The 23514-nt window shown below is 36.8% G+C and overlaps 1 protein-coding gene across 7 annotated transcripts in view; it reads left to right on the forward strand.

Moving 5' to 3' along the window:
- Positions 1-23514, forward strand: part of Fat3 (FAT atypical cadherin 3) — a 651224-nt gene that overhangs the window by 466200 nt on the left and 161510 nt on the right. The window lies entirely within an intron of this gene.

Genomic DNA, 23514 nt, shown 5'->3' on the forward strand with positions numbered 1-23514 from the left:
GTATCACTTATTGATGAAAAATGTACAGTATAAGAAAATTTTATATAAATATCTCTGAAATGTTTGGAAAAGAGGCATATTCAAACATGCCAATAGGAAAATTACATTATAAATCTGTACATATAACTTTAAACATATTAGTAGTTTAATGACAAATATGAACTTCTTCCCTCTCCCCCAGTGTAGATTGATGTTCTTTCTGCCTTATAACCTTTTCTTATTGAAGGGAAAATGATATATTGTAAGCATCTTTTCCCAAAAGTACAAATAAATTCTACAAAATCGTAAAATTTCAGAGCTAAATGATACCTTCGCAATCATCTAGTCTAGATGATGGACTATTTAAATGCTAAACTAAAGATCTGGATAAACATTTGCCAAATGTGGGCATGCAAGTGCTGTTCTATTTGGCATATGTCTGCATTCTCTACTGGTGACAAACTGTAGTGTAAAACGAGGGAAAGGATCCAAACCAAACTGTAGCTGAAGCTTGACATGTCTTTGAGAGGGCACATATGCCTTTCCATGGTTTAAAGTAAGATCTCATCAGATGATGCAAGAACAGTGGGAAAAGAGCAGCCTGGACTTCCTTCACACATCCTCGTCAGTTCCCTCAGAGATGCTCAGTCAAAGGGACTCTGAAACAGCTCTAGTGTACGTGCCAAGAATAAGTCATCTCTGCATTCAGCAAAACTCCACTTTCAGACAACCTTGAGATGTGGTTTTCAGTTAGGGAAGGGAGGAAAAATAATATGCATCTGTGAAGTATCCCTTTTTGAGGGTAAAAATATATAAAAAATATATAATTTATGAATATGCTTCTGTTGTAAGACCATAGATTACAAGATCCAAAACTATCTTTGTTCCATTCCTGGTACTGAGTTCAAACATATTAGGCTCTAAGTATGGGCTGAACTGAATTGAATTATTATTCTTTCCTTTTCGACTTTATGCTATTTAAATAGAAGGAGAAAAGAAATCTCAACTCACCTCTACAATTAGTTCTTGTCTGAAAGGAGCTTTACCTATTTAGGCCGGTGTATAGATATTACCAAGAAAGTAAGTCTGAAACTATAGACACTTAACAAATTACAAGGCTAGCTCAGAAGCCAGCCGTAGAAGGAAGCACCTTCTATAAGGATGCCAGCTGGTGAGACAAATCTGTTTGAACCTCTCAAAATTCAACTGCATTATTTCATCCACAATAGGGTTACTTGCCCCCAGAAAGACAGAACTCATGGTTCTGCAGTTGCTTTAAAAAATGGTATTATCTAGAGATACCCACATTTCCAGAGGACAACCCCAGCATAGGAGTTGAAATCAGCACTCTGACCAATTTACATATGCCATTGCACACTGTTTTCCACTTCACACAGGTGTTCAGGCAGAAGGTCTGACATAGTAGATTAAGGAGGTAAGAAAGTGGAAAGTACAGTTGCTAAAAATGATAAGTAGAACCAATGATGGACTCTCAGTCTCAGCAATGACAGGTGAGTCTTTGAGAAGGGAGCTACCTTTGACTGCCACAATTGAAGTTTGGAGTAAGAGTTCACAACCACAAAGAATTACAAGCAAAGGGAGAAGCATTGTTCCCACTGCTTTTCTGTGCTCTTTTTGATTGTCATACATTTCAATGGCATCCAGATGTTCCATTATTTTAGCTACCAACTTGGGAAATTACATTGTAGTTACTTTCAAAGTTGTCAGAACACTAAACTCAACAATGACAGTTTATAACCCATTTTCTCTAAAGTGCTTAATTTTTTTTCTTAACCCTGATGGGCTGGCATTTAAATAAAAAAGTCAAGATTCTGAAACTCAATTAGTTTCTATATGCAAAGTTATTCTTTGTGCTCATACACATGCATATTGGTTCTTAGACATACTGTTAGGCACACTGTATTTTAACTTTTCCTCTATGTATAGATTTGTTTAAAAATAGAACATTTTCTTCATGCTTTAACTTTAAATTATTGCATTTTTAGACTAAACTAATACAGCTCTTTTGGGATTTAGATGTATATGTTTCTTTGAAAAGTGAAGGCTATTTAAAAAGACCAATATTATTAATTTTGAAAAAGCATATTTTTCATTATGTTCAAACACATAAAGGTATGTGTATCATATTTTACAACTGATTTATTTAAGATTTTCCTGCAAACCCCATCTGTAATTTCAGATACAGGGAGATGAAGTTCTTCAGTTTAATGCTTGTAGCATTCTTATGGTAATTTTGAAATTCGGAGACGTGGCCACATTTATAAGTGGTAACTGTAGAAAATCAGCCACTTTCAAATCAAACAAAGGCATAGAGAACCTTGAGGATACTTTGAAAAGAGGCTATTTCTAACAAGCATAGTTACAGTGGCCATTCCTAAAGCAGATGAATGGTAGAGTTCTTATAAAACTATCACTTTTTTTTTTAGGTTGACTGTATTAACTGTACAGTACTTAGCATCCTGTTGAACTCAATAAATATGCAGTGGTGATAATATTATTGCTCAGAATTTATTTAGCACTTTCACATCTTTTGAGTGTCACAATGTTCTGCCTACTAGGTGCAGAGAATTTTAATTTAATGCTCATTCTGAGGCTTAAACCTTGGAAGTGTAATGACCCATGTAAGACAATCCTCCACTCTAGCAGGGCATTTCTGGAGCAAAGCCACTGAGTTGCCCAAGGAGTCATTAAAAATCAGAGAAACTTTACTTCCCACACTAAAATTGAGAAGCTCAGTTTACTGACTTTCCAATGTCTACCCTCTAAACTATCTGCATCATAATTCCCCAGCACAAAAAAGCATAAAAGTGTAGAAATTTTGAGTAGATTTGTGATAAATAACTGTGATTTATGGCAGAGTGTGGAACAGAAATCAGAAAGACCTGTAACATGTTCTTTATCAGTCCAACCCAGTTTGTCCTTCAGCCTAATTCAGCTATCACTAGACTCGAATATCTGATAGTTTCCACATATTTTCACCTATTAAGTTGTATTTCTTCTTACTTAACAGAAACTATCCACAGATGGCTTTGATACCAGTAATGACTTTGGTATCCTTAGCACTAACACAATTCTTGGCATCTAATAGAGTATGAAACTATTCAGTTGAATGAATGAAGAGAAATATTCTAATGTTGGTTATTATATTGATTTTATTTATTTGTTTGTTTGTTTATTTATCAAGGCAGGGTCCTGCTCTGTAGTTCAGGTTATCTTTGAGCTCACTATGTACCCCAGGCTAGCCTCATACTTGTGGCAGTCCTCCTGCTTTAGCCTCAGAGAGCTGGGATCACAGGCAAGCACCACCATGCCTGGCTTCTATTGCTTCTTTAAAAGAAGAAAACTCTTTAGGTTATCTAAGAAAACCTTAACTTTTTATTTTGAGCATTATAGGACAACAATCCTAGTTTTTTAAAATGCAGTTTATCAAGAAATGTTATAAAATGTGGTGTGGATATTTACTGAATATTAAATCAATTTCATTAGGAAAATATATAAACATTTGGGTGTGATATTCAGTAGTTCATGGTTGTTAAAATAAGTAACTGTAAGTACATACATACATATTCAAGCCCACAGACACACACCAATATTTCCACCACCTAAAACATGGTAATGACTGGGCATGATGAAGTGTACCTGTGTTTCCAGCACTCTGGAAGACTGAGGCAAGACTATCGCAAGTTCAAGCCCAGCCTGGCCAACTTAGTGAGATCCTGCTCCCACTAAAGTAAAAAATAGAAAGTCTAGGGATGTAGTTCAGTGCAAAGGTCCTGGGTTCAATCCCTAGTACTGCCCAAAAAAAGTGAAGATCACAATCAAGCATGCCCTAAAATAGTTAAATACAATGGACCCTTGACTTATGAACTCAGTCGGTTCCCAAGGGAGGATTGGTTATAAGTCAATACAGCTGGATATTTACCTGGATATTTACCTGGATATTGCATGTACCTGGGTGCATGCAATAGATAACAAGAGGCAGATGGATCTTCCACTAACCTAATTAACCCAAGTTGTTCATATGTCAGGTCAGTCATAACTTAAGAGTCCACTGTATACCAGAATATCACAAGTGAAGTACTACTTACTGTAGGACAGTATATAATATAATTACATGCTTGATCATGAGGAACCACTTGTATGTGCTGTGACATTAACAGATGAATTTATTGGGAAAGAAGAGAGAAATGGGGGTTTGATAAGAAAAAGGAACAATGTCAAAGAACAGAATATTAGTGATCCAAACACAAACTTAAGGAGGGATGGATATGGCTCCATTGGGAGGTTGGGACATGAGTAGCCTGATTGGCAAAGAAAGTAGGAATTGGAAAGCAGTAAAGGAAAGAAACTGAGATATTTTCAACTGGATAGAAGAGAAAATATAGAGTTGTGTTTTTGAGCCAACAGTTTTTGACCACTCCTGGTGACATGATGGGAGTATTTCCCTTTCAAATACTCTCTACTCGTCCAAAGTATCTCTCCCTCTCTCTCCCCCTTCCTCACTGCCCCCTCCTTTCACCTTCAAATAAATCGCCTTCTTAAAAAAAAAGAATGATGACATGATAAAAATCATATGCAAAAATAAGTATCCAGTAAAAGAAAACGTTGGAGTTGGAAAAGGATTGAGATCAAGCCAGACAATTGAGAGGAGGTAGATCTAGGAGGCATAGGATTATTATTACCCAGTGGCAGTTGGGAGTACCAGTAAGGTAAACATTGGTCAGGTGGGCAGGTAAAACTGTAATTGAATAGGACTGTGAAGGGAAAAACAAAGGTAGATCTGCCTTGCAGAGGTCAGAAGCTGGTAGACATCATGAGTTTGGTCTACTTTGTGTTTCTTCTTTTCAAATGAAGTGCTGTGGTTATCTTGTCAGATGCTATCTGCTACAAAAGCTCCTTATGCACCATTATATTTGATCCACATATTTTATCCTCTTGTGCTTTTGGGTTTCGACTGCAAAAAAGAAGACTTGCACAAGCGTTTTCTGGAAAAACAGAAACATCATTTTCTCTCCTTTTCATTGTAAAAATACATATATTTTAGTTTTACTCATTTCCATTATATTCTTAATCCTCCCTGTTGTGATCATGCAGGCTATCTGCACTGTTTCTAGAGCAATTGAATCTGACACAAGAGCTCACTTATTTTAATTTTCTTCTTTACTGTGTGCTTGATTAGTATTTGACACCAAGGATTCAACAATTCACCCATTGTCTGATGCACACATCATACCAACAGAATTGCTATGATGTAGAGATGAATTTTGGAGAGAAGTTCATTTAGGGAAAGGTGAGAGAGTTCCCTTTATGATTGTTGTAGTGGCCTAATGTTCTTACAGAGAATAGCAAGTAATGGAACATTTGCATAGCTGAAAGAAATCCAGTGTTGCAGGCTGAGGTTGAGTGGTATTGGTGGAAAGAGGTTGAAGTAGCTTCAGGCAGACCAGGGCTTGACTCAAAACTCAGCCATACATTTGCTGAATAATGTGGAGAAAAGTCTTATTCCCTGACAATCTCAGTGTCCTTGGCTGGAAATGGTATAATAACATCCAAATTACTAGCTGTTTTAGGTGCTATGTAGAAAGCACATTTGGAAAGAATAGTAAAATATCTTGTACATAGTAATATATTAACTACTATTAGCTTTCTTCTTCTTTAAGGCAAAGAAAAACACAGACAACAAACAAAACCATGACATGTTTCATTGTCCCTAATACTAGCACAATCTTAACATATTCTATAAGCATTTTGCTCAATGGGTGCAAAACCATAAGGACATTTTGAGGACAGGAAAAATAAAAAATATCCATCATCATATAGACCTGATTGCCTTCCACAGTGGGAATCTAAATTCATCTCTTCAGCTTCTTCACATAATTGTGGGTGTGTGCATTGCCCTTCCAAAGGTGAGTGGTTTTGTCTTACCTCACAGATCTGTCAGAAGCCTCATCATGACTCACCCCCCTACAGATTAGATAGTTAATTATGTTATTAGAATGTCAGAATGATCTGGAATGGCTTTGTCTCCTACCTGACAAGAGACCTCAATTTGATATTCCTGTGCTCAAAATGGCTGAAAAATGTGGATGTCGTATGAAATGATGTATTCACATGTATAGAGGATTTTTTTCAAAATGTCTTATGACAGATCATTTTTTATTCTCTTATTCTTCTGCTTTAGTTGTTACACTGTTTTTTTATTTCGCATCAAATACTGTTCTTTCAAAGCCTAGTACATGCAGGTTGTGTGCTTATTGTTATGGGGACATAAGTAAATAAGACGTGACGCACTAGGACTCCAGACCCTACCTCTTGAAGAGTAGAGAAGCCTTTCATCAAGACAAAATTGTCAGTTATGATATTCATCCAGAAATCTTTTACTCATAATGAAAGTGATTAAAAAATGGATAGTGCCGAGCTGGATTTACCCAGGTATCACTGTGGGTTGTAAAAATAGCTACAAATTTTCACAGCTCCTCCTATCAAGAGGAGGAGATTGTTTTCATCACTTTTGTGTTTGGGCCGGTTTGATGACTGCTGTGACCAATAACAAGTAGTATAAGTGACACTATTCTGAGGTTTGACCTAAAGATATCTTGCTTCTGCTCTTACAGTCCTTGTAATCCTCAGATACTGACCTGTTTATATGATGTAGTCACTCCTCAGAGGTGAGAAGAACCCTCCATCCAAACTTTGATTCAAAGGTTAAGACTTGTGATGTCACATATGCCTCTGGCTGTTGCTTGTGTGCCTGGCAGCTCTTTTTCGAGCAGCCCTTTGGATTGGGCCTATGTGCCCAAGCTGGAGGGGTCAGGCACCTCCAGGAGGATATTATAGTTCTAATTACTTGCATGTAGGCTCTCTGGAGAAAGCAGCGTGGTCTCCTACTTGGCCTGAAAGTAGCTTCAGAAAGCAGGAAAAGGAGATTGTCTTGGAGTTATATAGTGGGTAGGGGTGGGGCTGGGGGTGGGTTCCTGCATTCTAACTGAGGCTGACATGGATTTCACTCCCGGCCTGCACAAAAGGAAGGAGCACACAGACTTGCTTAGCATGTGAGGCAGACAGAAAAGGCAGTGTGGTGTGCTGAATGCTATCTGTCAGTAATCAAGCTGGAAAAAAAGCAGTCAGACAGTTCTTCATTACTTTTTATTAAAAGTGTCTTTATAGCATTTAGTACCTGAAATCAATCCCCCCTCTTTCAATTTTGTTTTGTTTTGTTTTCACGTTACTTATTTATTATTTCTCTACCCTCTCCATTCCCTCCAAGTTGTAAGTTCAGTAATAGTTAAGACCAAGTCTCTCTTGTCCCTAATGATTTGCCAGCTTCTGGATTAGTGCTTGGTACATAATGGGTAGCTTCCCTTACCCTAAATTTCTCATATTACTTCCCCTCTACACTCCCCAGTTCATACACACACACACACACACACACACACACACACACAATAAATAGGTACTTACTCTGGACACACACTGGGAAAAATCAAATTAGACTTCACTTTCCATGGTTCTTCACCTACTTTAAGAGAAACCTGGTCAGTGGAGAGAAGTAAAGAGTATTATCTTCAGATTGCTCCAGGGCTGGTGCGCTATTTATGATGTCTCCCATTGTACATTTTGGGGTCACTAAATGTTTGCTACATTGCTCTCCCCTGGCATTTTTGAGATACCGCGGGGGCTTGATTACTGTCCTTTGTGACAGGAACTTGTAATCTATAAGGATCTAGAATTTGAAACACATCAATTTTCCTACAGAGTATAATTAACCTACAGAGTATCTTCTAGGTAGAGTAAGAAGTTTATTTTTATCAGTATCTTCTCACTGCTTAATGCCTAGCCCTTAGGCCCTAAAAGCTGTGTAGAATAATTACTGATTGATCTTCAGGAGCATTTTAATATCTTTGAACCTCTGAGATTGATTGTCCTCTTTACCTAGAGCTTAATACACTGAAAATGAAACAAGAAGTCATTGTTAATATTGTCGTTTTAACTTACAATTTAATATGCCTTAATCCAGTTAACCTTTTCTTTGGGAAATAGATGAGTTGGGGAATATGTAGTTAGTCTCTATAAAATGAATCTATTTCCCTAACTTTCTTTATTGTACATTTGGAGATATGCTTTTGTTGAAAAATATGTCTTAGTATAATGAACTGTGATCCATTTGATGAGAGCCTTTTAGCTTAGCAATATTTCACACTAGATAAAACAGTAGTGAAATTTAAAAAAATATTTTAAAAAGTCTGTAGCATATCTTCAACTCTTCATTTATTCCATTTCCTTCAATCCTGTTTCTAGATTTCATACTTGAGCATCTGGAAATTAATTCTTCTCTGTCTTTTAAATAGTAGTTTTAAGTGTATTAATAGTCATCTAAATTGTCTTAGTTATTTTGCTGTCCTCTTTTCTTTCTTTTTCCTGCAGCACGAGGGACTAGGGATTAAACCCAGTGGTGCTCTGCCATTAATCTACATCCTAAACCCTTTTAGTTTTTATTTTTGAGACAGGGTCTTGCTAAATTTCCCAATTGGAAATTGACTGTGCCTCGATTTCCTGACTCAGCCTCCCTCAGTGCATGAATTATAGGTGTACATCACTCAGCCCAGCTAGATTATTTTCCATTTATTTAAATTATTCAACCATACCAATAATTGGATTTAAAATCTGCTAAATGAACTCCTCTTAATGCAAATAACATTTGAACTCAGTATTTCTTATCCTTTAAAATTTCTGTACAATTGTCCAGAATTACAGTGTGGCTCTCAGGAATAAGGTATGGAGCACTGTGCTGCAATATGTCGCCCATTGTACATTTGCAAGTACTGTGCCAGAAAGACGATATTACAAAATGCAAAAGGAAATCAAAACTTTACCAACTATCAGTATTAGAAAATATGCAGTAAAAATCTGTGTCTATTTTGGGTAATGAAAGTGTTCTAAGGTCAGATAAAGGTGATGATTGCATACCTCTGTAAATACACTACACACAATTTAATTGCACACTTTAAATAGGTGGAGTTTATGGCATATGAGTTATATCTCAATAAAGCTGATTTTGTAAGAAGCTGTACCCTGTTGAAGGAATTAAACAATTTCTTTACTTATACACATTTATAAAGGCAACAGTTATCCTAATAAACTCACTTGAAACGGTGATTGTAACTTTAAAGTGCAAATATCAAGGCCCTATGATATTTTCTGAAACTTGTCCCTGATCTGTGGCTATGGCTGCACCTTATAAGAAACAAATGCTGTATCATTGATCCTCATGCCAATTAGCAAGTGAATGTTGATTTCCACTGTGATAGAGGTTGTTCGCTTAAAACACAACCACTTATTTTACTTAGCACTCAGTATTTTTCCTTGGTGGCTGCCTTTGTCCAAGCTCACTCAAGCAGTCTCTGCTGGGCTTTTTCAAGAGATTGTGATCAATTGACAAGAAGGTGGGTTGATGATCCAGGATAGACCAAATTGTGTCTACTGTCTTACATGCTGTCATCTGAGGTACTCATTTCTCCTCCATGTAGTTTCTCATTCTCTAGGTTGACCTTATGATGGCTGCAAGTTTCCAAGTGAAGCAAGGGCAGAAACTATAAAATCCCTTGATCAGAATTTGCCCAATATCATTTAGACTGTATTTTATTGGTTAAAGCAAGTGACCAAGCCAGCCTAAATCTAAAGAGAAGACATCAGAACTCATCTATTGATAGGAAGAATTTCAAACTTTGGTGGCCATTTTTATAATCTGCTACAGAAATCTAGTTAATCTATTCAGTTTATCCTTTCCATTTTAATTAAGAAACATCTCATGATGATGATTTGGTACCAGGTATTGTCAAATATGCACAGTGAGTAATATATATGTGTGTGTGTATTATATATAATATAATATATAATAAATATGTATAATAAATATATAATAAATAAAATATATAATAAATATTTATTAATATATATTAAACTTTGAATTAATCACCCAACAAGAAGTAGACAGGAATAACAGCAACCTTGGATCAATTTTAGTGGAGAATTTTACCATAGATTTACCTAGTATAAGATTACTTTGTACTCCAAAAGTATAACCATTAAATAGAAGGCCAAAGCCAAAGCAACAGAGGAATACAAGATGGGATTAATGTGACAGTGTGATTATTCTACCTTGGGAATTGAGAATCAACTACAGTATGATTTATCCTCTGATCATTGTCATTTTCTAGCTAAACTTTCCTCACAGCAATAAAAAAGCTTAGGAGTAGGTCAAACCATTGACATGAATACAAGAATGGAAAAACACCCTAAATTCTATTGATACCTGTTACAAAATAAATAAAGTCTTCTTTAAGCTACTCATCAAAAGGAAAATCAGCAGCAGTAGTGAGAAATTGCCAAATTTGACCTCACAACCAGGTTAAAAGTGTGAGATAATCATTGCACTGCCAATTGTAGCAAGGAAGGGAGTGGAGAACAAAATGCCCAGGGGAAGGCAGAAAAACCACTCTTAACTCCACTGACACGTGACATCAGCTATGTAGCACCAAAGACCTCTGACCACAGCCAGTGAAATTTTTTTCATTTTTTTTAATTGCATACTTTAAATGAGTGAAACTTATGATATCTGAGTTATATTTAATTAAAGCTTATTGTTTTAAAAGCTGTGTCTTAGTGAAGGAATGAAATAAAAGACAGCAGTATTCCTAATAAGTCCTCAGTTGAAGCAAATACCAATTATAACATTAAAGGTACAAACATCAATTGTTTAAAACATTTTCTTAAAGTTTTATCTTAACTTTGAAAAATCTTCATCAGGTTCAAACTTGGGTCTCAAAGAGAAAAATTCATCTCCCAACTACCTAATCAAAGTAGAACTTAGTTTTACTGCCTTTACATAGGCATCTATTTTTCTATAAACACAGCTCCCAGTGTGATGTTACCAATTAAGTGCCTACTTCCAAGATATCAGATAGCAGGAAAGAAGGAAAAATTATCTTCTGACTGTAGAACAGGGTTCCCAATCATGTTAGGAACCAAGCTGCAGAGCAGTTGAGTGGCCAGCAAGGGAGAAAAGCTTCTGTATTTATAGCTAATCCATGTCACATTACCACTCGAGCTCCACTTCCTTAAGATCAGCAGTGGTGTTAGATTCTCTTAGAAATGTGAACCCTTGTGAGAGATGGAGTTGCATGCTCCAGATGAGAATCTAATACCTGATAACCTGAGCTGGAGCTGAGGCAGTGATGCTAGCCCTGAGGAGCAGATGCAAATACAGATTAACATTAGCATAAAGGTTTGACTGGACAGAGATCATAATAAATCATTTCCTCTCAGACTTATAGCAAAACCCTGTCAGTGAGTGGTGACAGTTAAGCTGCGTCTGGTGACAAGTGGATGGTGGTAAGTTAGTTCGTTACTTCAGTAGCAGAATCTATAGCAGAATCTGTTGTCCACATGTGGCTTGCCCATTATTTTATTTATCACTTGCATCCATGCCCTTTCCCACACTGCACCGCTGCCTCAGTTATAGGCCGGATAGGCCTATAAGCTAACCCTAGCAAAAATGAATAAGAAAACAAATGTCACTGGAGAGTTTCTTTAAAAATGAGGAAACTTCTCCCCTGAAAAACCATATACATCCTTCCTCCCAGTCCATGAAAATACTGTCTTCTACAAAACCAGTCCCTGGTACCAAAAAGTCTGGGGATCACTGCTCTAGAAGTTTATTTTAACCATGTCTACAGAGAGAGGAAAGTCTAACATCTTAAGAGGAATCTTAAATGGCTGTTTGCATTCTATAGAATGTTGCCTCAAATACAGCTGAGATTTTTCTAATGGAAGTTCAGGGAAGTCCCTTAGTGGCATACTAACTGAGGCTGATAAAGACTTGTTATGTATTCTTCAAGATAGAGATTCCTCTTCTCTGTTATAATCTCCAACCTAATACATTGATGTAGAGACTCATTTTCAGTGTTCCTAAGAGTGCAAAATGGCAGAACTTTTCCCAGGGTACCACATGAGGAGACTGCCCATCTCTCTATTCTGCTACAGAGAAACAATTTATTTTAACTTCTAATAATTTATTTTTCAATTTGAAAATAGTCAATTATTAAGATACCTAATTTCTAGAGCTTTGAGTTACTTTATCACATTTACTAACATACCAACTATAGAGTTTAAAGACCTTAAAATTGTATGGAATTGTTTTAACAGCTATAAAAATTTCTAGGAGGTTCTAATTTAGAGTTTAACTTTTCTGTATTTATAGTAAAATTTTAACAGATATTCAATTTATAAAACACCAAAATTTACAGGTGGTTTAGTCTTATCAGTATATTTAATATTTAGTAAAGTATACTTTAAAATCAAGAATCACAATTTCACATACTCCATATATTCATTATAGATATGAAAATTTGCTGAGGAAAGATCTGGACCAACCATATTAATAGGTAATGCTGAAATTTGATTACTAATTGTTAGAAATGTAAATATTAAAGATACGCTTTGAGGCACTGCTAAAAGAAGAAGAAGATGCCTAATGTTCAAAATATTTTAAACAGCATTCAAAAATACAAAGATACTGGGGTACCCGAAATAAACTTTTCATGTATGACATGATGAAATTTAATAAGTTGTCTGAAGAACCAAATTAAGATATATAATTGCCCCATTATGAAATAGCCAAAGCCATTCTGCTAATTTGTTTCTATCTACGACTATATGACATCTATGTATGATAAATGGTTATGTCAGCATGGTAGCAGTGTGCAGACAGATTTAGCATGAAAAGTCAAAACTGTCCAAAGCATTAGAAAGTAAGGATAGGGTTACTCAAGAGCGCAGGATATTATTTAATTAATCTTGTTATTTATTCAGTAGAAATTTAAATCACTATATGCTTTTTAATTCCCAATAAAATGAACATTCACTAAAATACTATTCCTAAGACAAAATGAGCTTCCCTGAAGTCTTTAAAAGCTGTTAAAACTACCCAATCTAATACAATTTTCCATTAACTTCATAAACACTTACAGGAAGGAAATGTTTTGGTAAATTTAGCACATTGATTTTTGGCAAATTGGCTTCTGGCAAACTGTTGTTTTGTGTATAGTTTATTTCAGCACATTGATTTTTAGCAGTTTGGGCTTTCTTCTGATATCTTGTGCCCTGAAGAGAACAAAGTTGGTAATCAAAGATTCATTAAAAAAAAATAAATTTGTACGAAGTGCCAACAGTTGCGAGTTAGGAAACTGGGTGGCACCATGGTGACTGAGACAGGCACTGCCCTGAGCTCATGTGAGGTGCAGTCTGCCAGGGAGCATGGGCATTAAATGAAATTTAAATAATTATGTAGCTAGAGTTGTGATAAATGCCTAAAAATGGAATGAAATGAGTATCCAAGAGGAGGAGCTGGTGGTAGACTTTTTAGTAATGTAGTTTTTAATTGAAAAGTTTGTAAAGTAGAACATGTGACCTCTTCCTCTGAAACAGACTGGAGTCCAGTGTCCTCTCTGTGTGTAGTGGTGGGTGACATGGTTGGGCAGCAGGAGCCCCTACAGATGGAGGGCAGTGGCTGGCATTCTTTAAAGTCTCTAGTGTTCACCTCCTGCAGGGGACCTTTATGTCTCTCACATGCCTGACCCATAATTGTTGCCTTTATGGTGACATCCTAAACCTCCCCTGTTTTTCTATCTTTGAGCTTCCTCTAGGCTCTTCTCTGACTGCTGCTTGCTGCTCTTGCTACCACTGGCCCCTCTGCCACTGGAGCTGGCCTCTCCAGTTCTTATTCCTTCTTTTCTCTTTATTCTTTATCTTGCAGTTCTCTGTCACCTTCCAACATTCTCAGGGTTCTCAGCCTTTGAGAGAACACATTGGCCAGTCACAACATTCCTGAGCTTCGTCACAAGCATCCACACAGCTGAATCTCAGCGTGGTGTTTGGGGCTGACACTTCCCATGAAATAGTTTTAAATTGCTGTGATATAGAGCTTCTATCCTCAGGATTTTTAGAAATACAAATTTTGCTGGAGTCCAGATTTGAGATCATAAATTCTTTGCCCTAACTGATAATGGAAAATAAGGTATTCATATAGTTAAGAAAAGCTCTGAACATTTAGAATTTGTTAAGAAAGATAAATGAAGCAGCAGAGAAAATATATATAGATATAGATATATATCATAGCTTTATTTTTAAAATCAGGGATAAAGCTTTAAGAGAAGAAAATTGTTTTTACTGGTAATTTTTACAAGGAAGTTCAGATTTTAGAAGAACTGAGCTGCTGTAATAAAGGACACAGACCTAGCTTTGTTTTGTTTTGTTTTTAATTGGAAAATATTTGTTTCCGAGGGCTACTATAAAACAAATTACCACAAACTGGCTGGCCTAAAACAACAAGAATTTATTCTTTCACAGTTTGGGAGGCCAGAAGTTCAACATCAATTTCACTGGTTCAAAATTAAGGTGTCAGCAGGGACAGGCTCTCCTTGAAGGTCCAGTGAAGAATTCATTCTTTGTCTCAGCTTCAGGTGGCTGCCCACACCCTTGTCCTGTGGAAGCCTCACTCCAGTATCTATCCTTCTGCTTATGCATGTAATCACCCTTTACTTCTCTTACGAGGACAACTGTGGCTTCATATGGGGCCTACCAGGACAATCTTCTCATCTCAAGATCCCTAATTTAATCATATTTGACAAGACATTTTTTCCCAGTGTGGTAATACATAAATTCAGATTTGCTGTCTTTGGGGCCATCATTTAGCCCACAGTGGCTATGTTGTTTTTCTTGAGGACAGTGGTTTACAGCTTCATATATTGAAGTTAGGCCATTCTGTTGTATTTAAGGGTTTCAGTTGTTAAGTAGTTGCTTTTCCCCCTGACTATCCTACCTAATATATTTGATCATCATGGTAGGGTTCCTGCATTGCTTTTTCATTTGCATGCATACAAAACAACTGACTAGAGCTAGACACAGTGGTGCATGGCAGTAATTCCTAGTTTGAGCCCAGCCCTGGGCAACTTAGCAAGATCCTGCTAACATAAAAAAAGGACTGGGGATGTAGCTCACTGCAAAGGCCCTGGGTTCAATCTCCAATATTCAAAACAAAACAAAACCAAACCTAACTAGAAAATGTAGAGCCCTCAGTAAATATCAGTTGTTGCTACATGCACAAGTTAATGTGTAGGAAAACAGACTGAAATTCTAAAATTGATAAAGCAAAGATGCTACTGTTAGGTGGATAGAAGAATTAATGGTCAAATTACTGTTAAATATTAGGTTAAAATTAAATTTAAAAATATGTTTTAGGGCCAAGGATTTAGCTCAGTGGTTCTGCTGCCTGCCTCACAAGCACAAGATCCCAAGTTAGATCCTCAGTACAAAAAAAAAAAATGTTTTAAATGTTCACTTAATCTGAATACTCTTGAGACTACTGTAGAAATCACAAATAAATTAATCACTCAAAGTCTCAGAAGTTCTAGTGATAATCTCGAAGTGATTAAGGGGATTATGAGATTTTTAAAATATTTATTTTCCTGTTTTCATGATTTTTCTACATTAGGCATACGTTACACATATAAAAATTGATTAAAATAATATATTTGCATTGTGCTTTATGCTTTACCAGTTCCTTATATGTATACTACTTCTAGAAACTTCTGAGAAATATTTATTTACATATGATAATATCCCATTCAAGTTTCCTAAAGGACAGTTTTTAATAATGTAGGGTTTAAAAATAATCTTTCACTTCCCTGGCTTTATGTTTTCTTATAGCCGTGAACAAATTCAATTTCTCTAAAATAAGCAGAATAAGTTCTTTCTAGGAAGGTGACTCTTCATCACAAAACTAAATTCTAAGTCACTTTTTTTAACTGTCTCCCTATTCATCACATACTCAGCAGCCAACTTGCATTCAGTGAAGCAAAATCCTTCAGAAAGTTAGTGGTATCATTAGGAAGTTCTCTTTTTTTTGTACCAGGGATCAAACTTAGGACCTTGCACTTTGGCAGCACCACTGAGCTAAATCCCCGGCCCTAGGAAGTCCTATAGTCCAACACTCTTCATCATCATGCTAAGACTTAGCATTTTGTTATTGAATATGGAAATGAATACAAGGAAGTTAATTGATTTGTTTTCCACTTTGTGGGGTTTTTTTCTTAAATTCTTTTATTGGTACATTGTAGGTATACAACACATTTACATTTCTCATTGGGAATTGTACCTTTACGTGATGCATCTTGATTCTTATTTTTTCCTCATTCCTAGCCCTCTCTTCACCCCCTACACCCTTCCCTATTTACAAAGGCTTTATTTCCATTTTTTCCATTTCTCATCATTCTTGCTTTCCCTTCTTTCCTTTCCCCTGCCCCTCCCACTAGCCCTACCCCTTTGGACCTTTTCTTCTTATTTTGAATTTTCTATTATTCATTCTAATCGTTGGTACATTTTAGGTATACAATATAATGACATTCATCATTGGAAATCTGCATCTTTACATAACCTCTCTTGGTTCTTATTTTTCACCCCTGCCTAGCCCTCCCTCCAACCCCTCCATTCCCCCCTATTTACAAAGATTATGTTCCTATTTTTCCATTTTCTCATATTAATTCCACACCCTGCTTTCCTTTCCCCTACCGCTCCCACTTCCTTCTCCTTTGCCCCTTTTCTTCCTATTTCACATTACCTATTATACATTTTAGTCCTTATTTACACTTTCAGTTTCTCACACCAGAGAAACTATTTGGTATTTATACATGTGTGTCCTATTTATTTCACTTAAGAGTATTGCCTCAATGTGCATCCACTTAGCTATAAATGTCTCTAATTTCTCATTTTTTATGGCTGAGTAGTACTCCATTTTATCAAAAAACCACATTTTCTTTATCCAGTCTCCAGTTGATGGGCATTTGGGCTGTTTCCAAGTTTTAGCTATTACAAACTGTGCTGCTATGTACATGGGAGCACATATATCACTGTGGTATGATTCTTTTAATTCTTTGGGGAGATCTCCAGCAGTGGAATAGTGGGGTCAAATGGGACTTCCAGTCCTAGTTCTTTGAGGTATCTCCATACTGATTTCCACAGTGCTTACACCAGTCTACACTCCCACCAGCAGTGGAGCAGGGTTCCTCTTTCCCCACAGCCCCACCAGCATTTGTTATTGGTTGATTTCATGATAGCAGCCATTCTTTCTGGAGTGAAGTGGAATCTCAGCGTTATTTTCATTTGCATCTCTCGAATGACCAGTGATGTTGAACATTTTTTCATGTATTTATTTGCTATTTCTACTTCTTTGTCTGAGAAATGTCTGTTCATTTCAGATGCCCATTTTCAGATTGGGTCTTTAAATTTGGGAGGTCTGATCTTTTTAAGTTCTTTATAGATTCGAGATAGTAGACCTTTGTCTGAGGAAGAGCAGGTGAAGATTTTTTCCCACATTGTGGGTTGTCTCTTCACACTGCTGGCGGTTTCTCTTGCTGTGCAGAAACCTTTTAATAAGAAGAGATCCCATTTGTTGATTGTTTGTGCTAGTTCACAGGCAACTGAGGTTTTGTTCATAAAATCTTTTCCTTCACCGATGTCTTCAAGGGTTCTACCTAACCTCTGTTCCAACTGGTTCAGAGTTTCTGTTCTAATATTTAGATCTTTAATCCATTTTGATTTTAGTTTAGTGCATGGTGAGAGATATAGGTCTAGTTTTAATCTTTGGCAAGTTGAACCCTAGTTTTTCCAGCACAGTTTATTAAGGAGGCTATCTTTCCTCCAGTGAGGGTGTTTGGCTCCTTTATCGAAGATGAGATGGCTGAGAGTATCTGGAATTGTTTCTGTATCTTCTAATCTGTTCCACTGGTCCTCAGGTCTGTTTCTTTGCCAGTACCATGCTGTTTTTATCACAGTAGCTTTGTAGCATAGTTTCAGGTTGATGAATGGGATACCCCCTGCCATATCTCTGATACTTAGAATTGCTTTTGCTATTCTGGGTATATGCTTGTTCCAAATGAAGTTTTGGATTGTTTTCTCAAGGTCTGTGAACTGTGCTGCTGGGATCTCAGTTTTAATTGCATTGAATCTATATAGCAGTTTTGGAAGTATGGCCATTTTCACTTTATTAATTTTTCCAACCCAGGACCAGGGGATGTCTGTCCATTTTCTGATATCATCTTCAATCTGTCTTTTCAGAGTGCTATACTTTTCAGAGAAGAGGTCTTTGATTTCTTTCGTTAGGTTGATTCCTAGGTATTTCAGTTTTTTGGATGCTATTGTGAAAGGAATTATTTGCCTTACTTCTCTCTCAGTGAGTCTGTCACTCGTGTAGAGGAAAGGTATTGATTTTTGTGTGTTGACCTTCTAACCAGCTACTTGACTGAATTTGGTTATTAAGTCTAGAAGACTTTTGGTGGAGTTCTTGGGGTCTTCTATATAGAGTATCATGTCATCTGCAAAAAATGACAATTTGACTTCTTCATTACCTATCTTTATTACTTTTATTTCTTTCTCTTGTCTAATTGCCATGGCTAATATTTCCAGAACTATATTGAACAAGAGTGGTGATAGTGGACATCCTTGTCTTGTTCCTGATTTTAGTGTGAAGGAGTTCAGTCTTTGACCATTTAGTATGATATTGGCTGTTGGTTTTTCATAGATGGCTTTTATCAGTTTGAGGTACAGACCATCTATTCCAATTTTTTGTAGGGATTTATCATAAATGCATGTTGGATTTTGTCAAATACTTTTTCTGCATCTATGGAGATAATCATATGATTTTTGTCCTTGGCTCTATTGATATAGTGTATGACACTGATTGATTTGCATATATTGAACCATCCCTGCGTGCCTGGGATGAATCCCATTTGATCAGGGTGTATGATCTTCTTGATGATCTTCTGCATTCTGTTTGCCATTATCTTATTAAGGATTTTTGCATCTATGTTCATTAGTGAGATTGGCCTATAGTTCTCTTTCTCAGTTGGGTCTTTCTCTGCTTTGGGGATCAAGGTGATGCTTGCTTCCATGAATGAATTCAGGAGTATTGCTTCCCTTTCAATTTCATTGAAGAGTTTCAACAGTAGTGGCAGCAGTTCCTCTCTAAATGTCTTGTAGAATTCAACAGTGAAGCCATCAGGGCCCAGGCTTTTCTTAGTTGATAAGTTTTTAATTACATTTTCAATTTCATTGGTTGATATTGGGTTGTTCAGAATTTTTAGGTCTTCTTCGTTCAACTTTGGTAATTCATATGTATCTAGGAATCTGTCCATTTCTTTTGTGTTGTCCATTTTATTGGCGTATAGGTTCTGGAAGTAGGTATTGATGATCCTCTGGATTTCTGCTGGGTCTGTTGTAGTTTCACCCTTTTCATTCCTAATTGTATGAATTTGGGCCTTTTCTTTCCTTTTTCTGACAAGGTTGGCTAAAGGTTTTTCAATTTTGTTGATTCTTTCGAAGAACCAACTCTTGGCTTCATTAATTTTTTGTATCTTTCTCTTAGTCTCTATTGCATTGATTTCTCCTCTGATCTTTATAATTTCCTCCCTTGTATGAGCTTTGGGGTTGTCCTGCTCTTCTTTTTTTAGAAGCTTGAGGTTCAGCATCAGGGTGTTTAATTGGGCTCATTCTGTTTTCCTAATATGCGTATTCACTGCTATGAATTTCCCTCTTAAGACTGCTTTTATTGTGTCCCACAGATTCCCATATGTTGTATTGTCATTGTCATTGAATTGAAGGAACTGTCTGATTTCTTCTTTAATTTCCTCTGTGACCCATTGGTTATTCAGAAGTGTGTTGTTCAATTTCCATGTGTTTATGAAATTTTTTGAGTTTCTTTTGCTACAGATCTCCAATTTCATTGCACTATGGTCTGATAATATACAGGGGATAACTTCAGTTCTTTTGCACTTACTTAAACATGTTCTATGTGTGAGTATGGGGTCTATTTTGGAGAATGACCCATGTGCAGCTCAGAAGAATGTGTATTCTGATTTTGTGGGGTGGAACACTCTGTAAACATCTGGTAAGTTCATTTAGAGTTTGATTGAGTTCTAGTATTTCATTAGTTATTTTTAGTCTAGTTGATCTATCTATTTGTGACAGTGGGGTGTTGAGGTCCCCCACTACAATTGTATTAGTGCATATATGACTTTTCATGTCCATTAGTATTTGTTTTATATAGTTGGGCGCACTAGTGTTTGGTGCATAGATATTTATGATTGTCATCTCTTCCTCTTGGATTCTTCCCTTTACAAGGATGTAGTGTCCTTCTTTGTCTCTCTTAATCAGTGTTGGTTTGAAATCTACTTGATCTGCAAAGAGGATAGCTACTCCTTCTTTTTTTGGGGTTTCTTTCACATGGAGTATTGTTTTCCACCCTTTAACTTTCAGTCTATGAGTTTCCTTTTGAATTAAGTGTGTTTCTTATATGCAGCATATGGTTGAATTTTGCTTCTTGACCTATTCTGCTAGTCTATTTCTTTTGACTGGTGAATTGAGACCATTAACATTGATGATTATAACTGAAACGTATTGACTTGTCATTGCCATGACTTTTTCTTTTTGTTGGATTCTCCCCCTTTACGTTTAATTTCTTGTCATGCCAGATGGGTCCATTCTGCTTTGCTTCCTGGGGTTGTGATCCTCAATGTCTGTTCCTAGGATATTGTGTAAAATTCTTTGGAGTGCTGATTTGGTATTCACGAAGTTCCTAAGGTGCTCTTTGTCATGAAAGTATCTTATTTCTCCATCCATTTTGAAAGATAGTTTTTCAGGGTACATCAATCTGGGTTGGAGGCTGTTTTCTTTTAGGGCTTGGAATATGTCACTCCAAGCTCTTCTTGCCTTGATGGTTTGCATTGAGAAGTCTGCTGTGATTCTGATGGGCTTTCCTTTGTATGTGATTTTTTTCTTTTCTCTAACTGCTTGGAGAAGTTTGTTCTTCTGTCGAGTTTCTGGAATCTTAACAATTATATGCCTATGTGTAGATTTTTTTAATCAAGGCTATTTGGAGTCCTATATGCCTCACTTATCTGTATGTCAAGCTCTTTTCCCCTGCTTGGGAAGTTTTCTGCCATTATTTCTGTGAAAAGTTTTTTTTATGACATCTGCACTCTCTCCTGTTTCTTCATTGACTCCAGTCAGTCTTACCTTATTCTTCTTTGCATCATCTAGCAGCTGCTGGATTGATTTCTCATGTTCCCTTATAATTTTGAAGCAAATTTTCTTTTCCTGGTCATTAATTGCAATCTTATCTTCTATATCTGAAATTCTGTCCTCACATTGGCTCATTCTGCTGTGTAGACTTTCAATGGAGTTTTTCATGTCCTGGAAATCTATTTGCATCAGTTTTATGGATTCCATTTATTTCCTATGTTGGGATTCCATCATGTTCCTCAGCTCCTCTCTAGATTTATTAATCATGTTTTGCACTAGGGGCACAATTTCTCCTGTTATCTGAGAAATTATTTCTGATTTCATTTTTTCCAGATTCCCTTTTGTTGCCAGTTCAGTGGGTCCAGGTGGTTGAGTATCAGAGTGTTCCATCTCATTTCCCTTTGGAGTTGCTGTAGGTGATCTGGAAGTCTGGTTTTGAGACTTATTTATGTGTTTTCTCATTTTGACTGGGGAGGCAGAGAGGGTGCTGTTTTTGCCTGCGTGGCTCACCTCCTCTGAGCTGGGAGAGGTTGGCCAGGGACTGGGAGTGCAGGATGGATGGATGCCCAGAAGCCCCTTCTTCTGGGCTCTGTTTTCCAGTTTTTGATTGTCAAAATAGCAGAGATTGGGCATGGAGGTGTAGAAGCCAAGGATGCTGAGAGAAGTCTATGGACTCAAAGTCAATAGTGCTCATGCTGAGAAATGCTGGCACAGATCACATCAAGAACGCCCATCCTAGGGGCCGGGGATTTAGCTCAGTGGTTTCACTGCCTGCTGCACAAGCGCAAGGACCTGAGTTCAATCCCCAGTACCAAAAAAAAAAGAATGCCCGTCCTTCACGAGTATCTCCTAGGTGTCACGAGCCCTTTTCCCACTGAAGGACACAAAGATGTAGACTTTACCGAACACAATCTTACACCAAAGGAAGCAGCTCCATTCCAGTGATCAAACTTCACTCCTCTCCCTCTTGGCAAACTTTGCATAGCAAATTCTTTTCATATCATCTCATTTAGGATAAGGAAAATGTCTTGCTCTCTGGACCTTAAGGATTTCTGTGAGGCCTTGGAATTATTCCTTAGGGAAAAAAATATTTAAACAGCAATTAGGACAGTAGCAAGATTTCCAAGAGTACACTTGGATTTTGCCTCCATCTGTATCTTCCCTCTGTATCTCTAGTAAAAAAATTTTTTTCAATAATTTAAGGGTGGTGTTGTGGTGTCCTCAGTAAATTCAGTTATAGAATAATGCCAATAGTTAACATAATGGCACACATAAAAATCACTTAATAAGAGTTTGTTGAATGAATGATTTTAATTGAACTGTTTAGAGTTTCATGTTCAATAATCGATTATAAGTTCTAGTTACTTAGAATTCCCCATTGTATTTTCATAATTACTCGGCCTTTGGACTTCTGTTTTACCTTTTCCATTGGTTTTATTTTTGTCTTCTGAAGATCTCCCTTTTGCTCATTTAATTGATTTATCAATTTACTAATTATTTCTTATACAGGTTCTGGTGGCATTAGCAAGAAGGTATAAGGTCTTCCAGGAATGAGAAAGCAAAACTGGAGTCAAAGCAACATATAATTTAATTATAATATTGAGAATGGCTGAATGCTTTAGAAATTATTCTTTGAAAAGAAAGATCAAAATAGAATTCTAATGATAGAGAAGGAACTTGTATAAAATGACTCAGCGTATGTTCCTCTAATGGGATGGGATTTATTTTTTCATCTATTACTCAAGCATCTAGTAGGCATATTTTGAATGTCTGCTATGTGTTCTGGAATACAAAGATAAATAAAATGATGTTTATATCAAAAAGCTCATGGCATGGTGGAGAAAATTGATCAGCAAACAAACCTGGGGCAATTTGATAAATGCCATTCAAAGGATCACAGAGCAGTGATTGACTTTGGAGAATGGAGGGGTGATGAAGGCCAGGTTTCTTGAGGGATAAGCACTGAATTAAATGTTAAAACAATTGACAGGCCTGTAAGAAACTGAGCAGTGTTCCAGACACAGTGAACAGTTGTTGAGGGGCAAGGAGTTCACTGAATCTAGGAGAGCGGGAAGATGTGGAGTGGGAAGGACATGAGGACAGTGGGCACACAAAAGCATTAGACACTGAGGCACAGAGCTGGCTGTCGACAGGCTATGTGTGTCTGATTAGAGGGTTTGGATACAAATGGGCGCTTTTGGAGGAAACGGAGTGCTCAGCAGCCACTTAATAAATAACACAACTGAGTGTTCTGGAAATTTTGGTGTGAAGACATGTGAACTTGGAATATTGTGGTAGTTTTGAAAAGCTTGTGTTTGAAAATTCAGGAAATCTGTTTGAACAAATAGAAAGAGTCAAGGCTATGATAGAATTTGAGTTTGA

This window comes from Heterocephalus glaber, unplaced genomic scaffold (genome assembly GCF_053883595.1).
Source record: "Heterocephalus glaber isolate CG9 unplaced genomic scaffold, H.glaber_assembly_v1.0 deba00001429, whole genome shotgun sequence".
Classification (NCBI taxonomy): Eukaryota; Metazoa; Chordata; class Mammalia; order Rodentia; family Bathyergidae; genus Heterocephalus; species Heterocephalus glaber.